Source organism: Diadema antillarum, unplaced genomic scaffold, assembly GCF_040938485.1.
Source record: "Diadema antillarum isolate AM-2024a unplaced genomic scaffold, OU_Dant_1.0 scf00000073, whole genome shotgun sequence".
Lineage (NCBI taxonomy): Eukaryota > Metazoa > Echinodermata > Echinoidea > Diadematoida > Diadematidae > Diadema > Diadema antillarum.
This window is the reverse complement of record NW_027270962.1, coordinates 2,259,621-2,268,372: the sequence shown is the minus strand read 5'-3', so window position 1 is coordinate 2,268,372 and position 8,752 is coordinate 2,259,621. Positions and strand designations below refer to the sequence as shown.

The following is an 8,752-nucleotide window of genomic DNA, read 5'->3' as shown; positions in this document are numbered from 1 at the left end:
ATGATGATTGTACAGTGTTGCTGTCTAACCTGTTGATCATGGCCTCTAGTTGCATGTAGGTCTGGAGTGGGGTACAGGAATGGAGGCCCAGAGGGGGTGGCAACAAGACCATTAGCGATCCTGTACAGCATGGTGACTTTGCTGTGTGCACGTCGCTCCTGCAGGGTCTGCCATTGAAGTCTTTGTAGCATCTGGGCGACACTACTCTTGTATCTGTAGTCTGCCTTTACGAATCTAGCCGCACGTCGTTGGACCATTTCGATCTGGGAGATGAGGTCCTTGGTGTGAGGATCCCACACCGTGGAGGAATATTCCAGAATGGGACGTACGTAGGTCTTATATGCCAGTTCCTTAATGTTGGCAGGGCATCTCCTCAAATTGCGTCGAAGAAAGCCAAGTGTGCTAATGCTTTTCTTACATGTGGATTGGATATGTGGCTTCCAGCTAAGACTTTGATGAAGGGTAACACCAAGGTACTTAGCCTCATTGACAGTCCGGAGTTCTGTCACATGGATGGAGTACGGGGATGTTCCAATGATGTTCTTCCTCTTGTTAGATATCCTCAATACTGCGCATTTGTCGGCATTGAAGGACATGAGCCAAGTCTTCTCCCATTCCTGGACACTGGTGAGATCCCTGTGTAATGCATCTACATCCTCATGGGTTTTGATGGATCGATAAAGGAGGGCATCATCTGCATAGAGGCGTATAGATGAGGAAACGCACTCAGGAAGATCGTTAATGAAGACTAGGAACAGGAGGGGTCCAAGAACTGTTCCCTGAGGTACTCCCGATGTCATACTTGTGGTGGTACTCTCAACGGTCATGGCAGGCATTTTTCAAAATGGCCGCCATAAATGCTATATTTTTCGAAAAGATTTACTAAAATCAGAAGGGAAAGCCAACGAAATTTTGCAAACAGGTGGAAATTACATTCAAAAGTAAACTTATTGGGCCATTGCACATTGCCCCCTCAATGGCCATTCCAGCCATTTTTTTTTTCAAAATGGCCACCATGAATTTTTTTTTTTTCAAAATGGCCACCATGAATTTTTTTTTCGTAAAGTGTTGCAGACGTCAATCATAATTTCCACAAAGGTGGAAAATTACATTCAAACTGAATTTGATAATAGGCCATTCAAAAGTGCACCCTCAACAGCCATAGCAGCCAAGTTTCAAAGCAGCTGCCATGGATTCCCCCACCTTTTTTTTTCCAAAAATTTGCGGATGTCAGAAGGAAATGTCAATAAGACTTTGCAAACAAGTTGAAAATTATGCTCAAAATAAATTGAAGTATAAGGTTTTCTTAGAAGGCGCCCTCAAGGGCCATGCTGACCGCTATGGATGTCAGCTTTTTTGTGGAAAGATATGCTAATTTCAGAAAGAAAATCAATGGCATTTGTACATAAGTTGAAAATCATATTCAAAAGAAAATAATATACGAGTCATTACAAATGGCACCATCAACGACCATGGCAGGCAGTTTCCAAATGGCCACTAGATGCTATTTATTTCTTGAAAATATGATAATGCCAGAAGAAGACAAAAACATTTCCTGTGCAAATTGACAAAAGACATTCAAATGAATTCAAGTTTGAATTTGAATTTGAATTTTGAAATGAAAATATTCAGCCACCATTTAAACATCGTCCCTAACGGTTATGGCAGCTCTTTGTCAAAATGGCTTCCACACACTCCTTTTTTTTTTAATTTGCTTATTCCAGAACGAGAAAGCAATAGCATACTGCTAAATAGCCATTGCATCTAATGCAATCTGGTGTCCAAAGAAATCAAAATTTTAAAAAAAGTTTCATTGATGTGGGTTGGTTCTAAATGCATGTTTTCAGTTTAGTTCTAATTGCAGTATTTCGCGTGTGACGGCTAGCAGTATGGATATCAAAGGTATGTGTTTTTATGGAAGCATGGCAAGTAAATTAACTTTTTTCGTAAATTGAAAGGCCATTTTTCGTATCTGTCTTAAGAATATTTAGAAAGTTACATTTTAAAATAGATACACGTCATATAGTCCCATATATTCAATGATATGGTGATACTGTCAGAGTTAATACATGGCGCCATTATCCCTGGATATTCGTATTACCCTTTTTCGGAAATTTTTCAAGTTTACCACCTAAAATATGCATTCATCATTGGTGAGACATAATCGCTAAGCATTTGCCTTTTTTATTTTAGTTGTTCCTCAAATGATTTCTTTAACACCATGTTTCAGATTATATAATGTCTCTGTGAGTATTCTACTGCCTTCTCCTGAAGTTAAGCAAATTTTTAAGACAAAAAACAAAAAGAGAGTGTATTGTAGCCATTTCGACAAATAGGTGAAATAGCCATTGTGAATACAGCTTATGATGGCTCAATGTCTAAACTTCTTTGTATGTATTTGTCGACTTGCGCAAAAATGTTTATTGTCTTCTTCCGGCATTAGGACATCTTCATACAGGAAAAAAATGACATCTATGACAGCCATTTTGGAAAATGGCTGCAATTGCCGTTATTAGCAATTTTTTTTTCTTCTTGAAAATTTGCGAAGGAACAATTTCTAGAGTTAATGCAATCTAGATATATTGTTTGATTTTAAACATGATTTTCAATTTATGTACACATTTTTAAACTTTTCGTTCGGAAATTACCATTTTTGAAAACAAAATGATTATGACAATAGCAGCCATTTTGGAATATAGCGGCCATGGCCGTTGAGGACAGTATTATAATAATCTAATACAAATAGTTATTTGTGTTGTATGTGTAGTATATATTTATTATCTGTGTTGTATAAAAGGAGAGAAGGTTAGCACTCCCCTTGATAAGGACGGAACTCGCCTCAGGGCGAAACAACACACAAATGGTTAAGGCATCTAACCAAGTTTTTAAGTTCCTCGGTTCTCCTAGTTATTCTTATAACTAGACATCTTGCTCTACTTTCACTAGCACCTTTTCTCAGTGTTTCATTTTCTCTTTCCTCTGTCTCTCTCTTACACTTTTGTCTGTTTCTACGCTACATATCTTTTTCTTTTTTCTTTTCTGTTCTGTTCTCCTCTTTCTTTTTATTTCTTCCTTCCATACAACCCAACGGTCCTTCTCAGGACCACTAGTATCGACTTACACATTTATTTACAGATTATTTATCTTGTCTGCTCTTCTCAAGTCTACACGTCAACCTTATTTAATTACTCATTTTTGCATTTCTACCACAGAAACCTTTTCAGGATTTAACTTTCATCAATTTTCCTCTCCATTTTTTTTTCTCCTCCTCAGTATTTATTTCTAGGATCCACAGTAGCTCACTCTAATTTACGTCTTGAATTTCAATTTGTTCTTTTCTTCTTTTCTTTGTCCCCTCCCCTCTCTCTCTCTCTCTCTCTCTCTCTCCCTTCTCTCAACATATGAAGAGTTTGTTCTCAAAAACCGATAAGTCCATATTTGCCAAATGGAGATATTTGCGATTAAAGGTCAAGAAAAATAAAGAGAGTAATAAGAAAATTTGTGCTTCTTTTGACCATAACTCCAAAGATGTACCTTTATATGTAGTGACCAATATATCATTAAAAGGTATTGTTTTGTACTTTATGACAGAGACGATACTTCAAAATCTTCAAAAATGGACTTATCGGTTTTTGCAAAGAAAACTCTTCATATTCTCATCCCTCCTCTACTTACCCTTCCCACTCTTCACTGATTCCGCTTTCCATAGCCACACTGTTCGCCGACTTCGTTTCTTCTCTTAGTTTCATGAATCTTTACTACTCTCCCCTATCTCCATGATTCTCCAACATTCAACTCCTTCCTCTTCCTCTTCCCTTCTATTTCACCTTTCCCCTTCTAACGATGTCCGAACATCTTACTTGATTCTCACACTATTCTTCCTTGCCACTCTCTGTGTTCCTTTCTCTACCGTCTCTACTAGTGCAACTTCAACTTCTAGCCCATTACTGTCCCCCACTCTTCACTTTTTGCCCTCTTCACAACCCCCATATGTCGCTTCCCTCTTCATTTCTCCTCTTTCTAGGCTCTTCTGCCAAACAACGATCCGGTTAGGGACTACATACACATGGTGTCACCGCAAATCTTTCTCCCTCAAATATTTATTTCAAACATAATTTTCAAATTGTGTGCAAAATCTTGACTTGTATAATTTTCGTACCAATATACTTTATTGTGATATATGTGAGAAATATGAAAATATAAAAATTTGAATAGAAATGAAATGAAATGAAAATAACAGATGCACCTTGATTGGACACAGTGGTCGCTAGAGTAATCGATTCCACACGAATCACCGTGGACTTTGCCCACTGATATTTGCATGGTCAATCATCTTGGAAATATAATATGGAACTCACTATCCAGCGGGCATCGAAACCACATTCAAACTTTAACAACGGTGTGAGGAGCGGGGCATTGAGGAAAACGATGTTATTTGAGGCTTTAGTGGAGGCCAATGAGGACGTGTTGCACGTGGAGACATCGTGCACCTATACACTGACTACGCATGTGTGAATGATCGTGTGCATGCCCTATTCATGCCTCTGGGCATATTGTGAAGATGAGAGCCTCATACATCATGTACATATAACATTTGCATATCCTATGTTAATGGCGATATAATGCCATTAAAACACACACACACACACACACACACACACACACACACAACAAAGATTAACATTTAGAAAGTATGGTGATCTGCCATGAAGAGTCACAAATCTGCATTGTAATTGAAGAACAAAATAACTTTACGCGTGCTTTTCTAGAAGAATTGTAAAGACCTAATTTTACAGGAAGCAAAGAGCCAATCGGGGGCCCAAAGGAAATGCTTGAAATGGGCGAGTATGCAAGAAAGCAATGCTTGTAGGGTACATCCCTCCACAACACGCACACAGACACATTTCATTTCATTTATTTCAATATCCAAATAATACAAATTTATTGTTACGTGGAACATTAACAATTTGTACAAGGTTGGAGTGTCACAAAGCAAATACAGACAATAGTGTAACAAAAGTATGATACATACACACCTGTAACTACAAACATGTATGAACCTACGTGTTTTTCAAATAATTTTATCTTCATGAAATCACTTTATTGAAACAGCACTAGCTTTAATAACGAATATGGAGGGAACTTGCATAAGAAGCAAAGCTTGTTCAATTAGCAAGTTTCCCGAGTAAAAAAAGGGGGAAAGTCTATGCACATGTGCGTATAGATTCGAATAAACGAATGGGCATTCCGATTCAGGAGAGATAAGAGGAAGAGTTATACTTGTAAAGCAATGGGGCCAGATAACACACACAGATAGACATACACATTCAAACAAACACACGCTAATACAGGAACATCCATGCAAAGCCGAACAAAATAAACAACAAAGGGTCATGAGACGAGGAAGCTAACGAGCATACGGCATTTCAGTATAGCTTGTGTAATAAGATCCGCATATGAGAATTGGAAACAAACACTGATTTGAGAGGAAGATTGTCTGTTGTATCAAATTTCAGTAACGACTAAATATTTTTTTTTTAAATTTGATTTTAAATGTGCCAATACTGATTGAAGTTCTCATTTCAGTAGGAGGGGAGTTCCATATTTTGGGTCCACGATAAACAAAAGTATTTTGGGCAAAAAAAAAAAATCGCTTTAAAGGACCTGGTAGATGGATACAGCTAGATTGTCTCGTGGGATACTTACGTACGGAGTTATTAAGAACACATGAGGCAAATCTCTCGTTCGAAGAAGCTACACCCCTGTAGACAATGCCAGTGTATATCTTGGCAATCAAGGACTTAAAAACCAAAGATATAAAACACATGTTTCTTGACCCTGGCCTAATCTAAGCATCAGTCACCGCCACAGGGGGGGGGGCACCCGCGAGAGGAGGAGATTGTTTTGGTTTTGGCATGGGCTATGTAGCTCCATGGTGCGTGTGTGTGTACGTGTGTGTGTGTGAGTGTACACATTCAGTTTTAATGCTCTCCTTCTTATTCCTGTATTTTCGTTATTTATGGGTCGAATTTTTTCGTTCGAAATTTAAAACGGATGACCATACAATTTCTCAACAGAATATAAAACTGAAAACTTTAGAAAGAATAGAGAAAACTGAGTTCACTCTGAATGGTCTGCCACAGGCAGATATCCTTATCATGCTCTTACGTAATATGACAGCTGTTGTAGTCATTAAACCCTGGCTTGGCCTCCAGGTTTGCCACGCCTGAGTAGAAAGTTATTTTGCAATGGGCAAATACATATCCTCCCACCTCTCAAACGAGGACTCGTTAGGGGGTATAGCACCCCATCAGCTTCGTTTGCCAATGGGGTCTCGTCTCAAACGGGGGTTAGACGGCATGAAACATTGAATAAAAAAACTGATGGAATATCATTGTTAGAGCTTGTACATGAATTGACTAAGTTGCATCTGATATACATAATACAACAAATGACACAATTAATTTATGTATTGTTATACATAAAAAAAATATGTAACAGACAAAGACATGGAAACGCAATTTACATGAAAGAAACACTTTGGACGCTGTCATGCATTGGAGAATGGAGAGAGAGAGAGAGAGAGAAAGAGACGAATTACTTGATGTTTAGATAAAAAGCTATGAGAGAGCTTTAACAAGACAAAAATCAATATATGCTCGGAACTTCTGGACCATTGCTTCATTTTGAATAAAAAACCATTTCAATGTTCTCCGAATTGAATTCAAATGAACTTATAACCTAGGCTATGTAGCGGAGGAGGGGCAACAACCCCTCCCCCTTCACACACACACACACACACACACACACACACACACATATTTTCTGCTATGAATTTTTTACGCAGACTTCTTTTTTTTCCTGATATTTGACAATTTTGTTTTCACGTCCTGCGCACAATTTGAGACCCTATTTTTGAAAATATATATAGGGGATGCTTGCCGAGATTTAGAGCACATGTTAGTGACCAATCTCGCCGAAAATGGCAGTTTCTAATGACTTGTTAATTTGTGTATAGCCTATTCATGTAAAACAGACCCTAAACGCCTCAAAAACGTTTCCGAAGAGTTCACAACAGATTTTCTCAAAAGTAATCCACAGAAAAAGACCACGGAGGCAAACTGGAACAACATCAGCACTTTTCTAAACAAATGTCTCACAGAGCTTGTGCCATCAAAGATGACTAAGGTAAGAAGACACATACCTTGGATAAAACCCTGTATCAAACGTGAGATGTGCACGAGAGACAGACTATGTTTTCAGAAAGCACGTCACCAATCTACCACTGCTGCTTGGGAAACTTTAGCAGACGCTTCCGTAATCAGGTTGCTAAATTGGTTCACACTCAAGAAAATAAACGGAAAGATGTTAACTCCGCAAATGCCATGGGTCGTCAGCAGCACACCAGGGATCACCAGTGTTTCGGCCATTTAAGTGCTGTACACCTCCCCCTGGCTGGCCGGTGCTGCGTTGGGATCCCCTTGACAGCAATCCCATGGCATTTCAAAGAGAAAAACAAAAAACAAAACAAAACAAAACAAAACATCACAAAACAAGACAGAAAAGAAAAAGCTTGGCATCAATCACCTCTCCTCACTCCCGAAACACTCTCTCTACACCCCCCTATTCCCACCACCCCCCCAAGCCTTCCCTACTATCCATGCAGATCCTGTCTCCGCTGCCCCACAAATTCTCCTGATCCACCTTTCCCCGTCCCTACCACCTATTCCCATCCCTCTGACCCACCTCCTTACCGATCGACCAGCATATCCCCTGCACCCCACCTCCACAGTATGCACCTCCGCTCTCCACCCCCTTTTCTCACACTCCTCCCTCAACTCAGCATACCTATCCAGCTTCCTTTCCCTTGCCTCATCCATCCTTGTCTCCCATGGCACAGTCAGCTCCACCATTGCTAACCTGTGCACAGACCTAGCCACCAGCACCATGTCCGGCCGAAGGGCAGTTACTACCACCTCCTCTGGCACTGTACGGTTTCCCTCATCCACCCGCACCTCCCAATCATCCCCCGCTGCTAAGATTCCCCCACCATCATCCCTCTGACCCTTCCTTCTCACACTGCATCTCACACCCTCCTTCACAAACCGGATTCCCCTCACCCTAGGAGGCCCATTCTTCTTCCTTGCCTCCACTGCCACCCTCGCCACCTCCGCCATCTCCTTCAACACCTGGTTATGCCTCCATGTATAGGCCTGTAATAGACCTCTACATGCTGACAGAGTGTGCTCTAGTGAGCCCTTCGCCTTGTTGCAGACCCTGCATCCACCATCCTCCACAATGCCCCATCTCTGGAGATTTACTGGAGACGGCAAAACATCAAAGGTGGAACTGATCATGAAGCGCACAGCTCCAGAGGACATTGACCAAAGGTCATTCCATGACACCTTCCTCTGCTCCACCCCTTCCCATCGGGTCCATGCTCCCTGCACTCCCTGCTGTACAGCCTTGGCAAAGCGGTACTCCTCCTCCTTCTCCTTAACCGCCTCCACCACCAACTCCCTCCTACCCTTCCTGCCTTGCTTGCTGTACCATCTGACACCCCGATGAAACCCGACCCCTTTCCGACCCACCTGAACCGCACCCTGCATCTCCTTCCACTTTGCCATTGCCACTGCCTCGTCCGCAGCCTCCTCCGCCCTCCACTTCCTCCCTGTGCGGATCGGTGGCCTAACTCCTGCTATTACCTGGTCCTTTGACTCCCTCATCATCATCACTAGCCTAACCTTGCCAG

General features: G+C 41.0%; 1 non-coding gene across 1 annotated transcript; it reads left to right on the top strand.

Moving 5' to 3' along the window:
- The first annotated feature begins 2,783 nt into the window (after window positions 1-2,783).
- Window positions 2,784-2,889, top strand: LOC139717261 (U6atac minor spliceosomal RNA). Its single transcript, XR_011709955.1, has one exon. It is a non-coding gene; the product is annotated as a U6atac minor spliceosomal RNA (small nuclear RNA).
- Window positions 2,890-8,752: the final 5,863 nt, after the last annotated feature.